This window comes from Triticum dicoccoides, chromosome 4A (genome assembly GCF_002162155.2).
Source record: "Triticum dicoccoides isolate Atlit2015 ecotype Zavitan chromosome 4A, WEW_v2.0, whole genome shotgun sequence".
In the NCBI taxonomy this organism is placed as follows: domain Eukaryota; kingdom Viridiplantae; phylum Streptophyta; class Magnoliopsida; order Poales; family Poaceae; genus Triticum; species Triticum dicoccoides.
Window position 1 is genome coordinate 44060559 of NC_041386.1, and position 973 is coordinate 44061531.

The window sequence follows — 973 nt, forward strand, 5'->3', positions numbered from 1 at the left end:
ACCGCCCCGCCAACGCCCCGCCACCGCCGGTGACCACCGCCCCCATCCTGAACCCTAATATAGATAGTGGGGTACCTCTCCGGCGAGCCCCCCTCCCCACTGCGGCTGGTTCTTCCTTCACCCCGGCGGCAACAGAGTGAAGTGTAGCTAAATCAGAGCAGCATCGCAAGCAAGAGCAAGAGCGAGAGCAACAGCGCGAGCAAGAGCAATAGCAAGAGCAGACCAGGCAGGGGACCGAGAGCAAGAGCACAGTAGCAGCGCGAGCGAGAGGTAAAGCAGCAGCAGGTCCTACTCATGTGGACATCGCCGCCGAGGGAGCGACGCCGTGGAGGAAGTGGCATGCGACGCCATCGTGGCTGGAGCTGCGCCTTGTCGGCTCGGGACCGAGCACCGACAGCACCGTGAGATTGAATCAAGAAGAAAATGCGGCAATTAATGTACAACCCCTTTGGTGGCGCCGATTAGGCCGCAACTTCATCCGAGGAAACGGTGATGATGATGCTCTTCCGGTGGTGCAGGTGAAGACGGCGGTGTGGGAATGAAGGTTGCACGAAAGAAGAGGGGAATATTGGGGCAGCTCCTTGGAGGTGGAGGACGGGGTGGCTGAACCGACGGGACGATGAGATCGACGACGGATCCTCATCCGGTACGGTGGATGAGGGACGTCGAGGTGTTGCTGTGGACGACGTCGCCGGGGAAGAGGCTCCGACTAGGTGGCGGATGGAGCAGGGTGTGGGGTTTCGTCGCGGGTTTTTGCGGCCTCGGTGTACGAATGGGTGGGCGGATGGGATGGCAGTGGGGAACCATGGCTTAGAGACGTGCTTGTTCGAAATATGGGGTAAGTTACGAAAGTACCCCCACCGATTTGAGGCGGTTCTTTCGGTTCAGGGGTACCACGGGCATTTCACGTGTCGGGATTTCACAGGAGGTGGGAGTTTTCGCACGCATTGTAATTTCGGAATAGCAAGGCGCG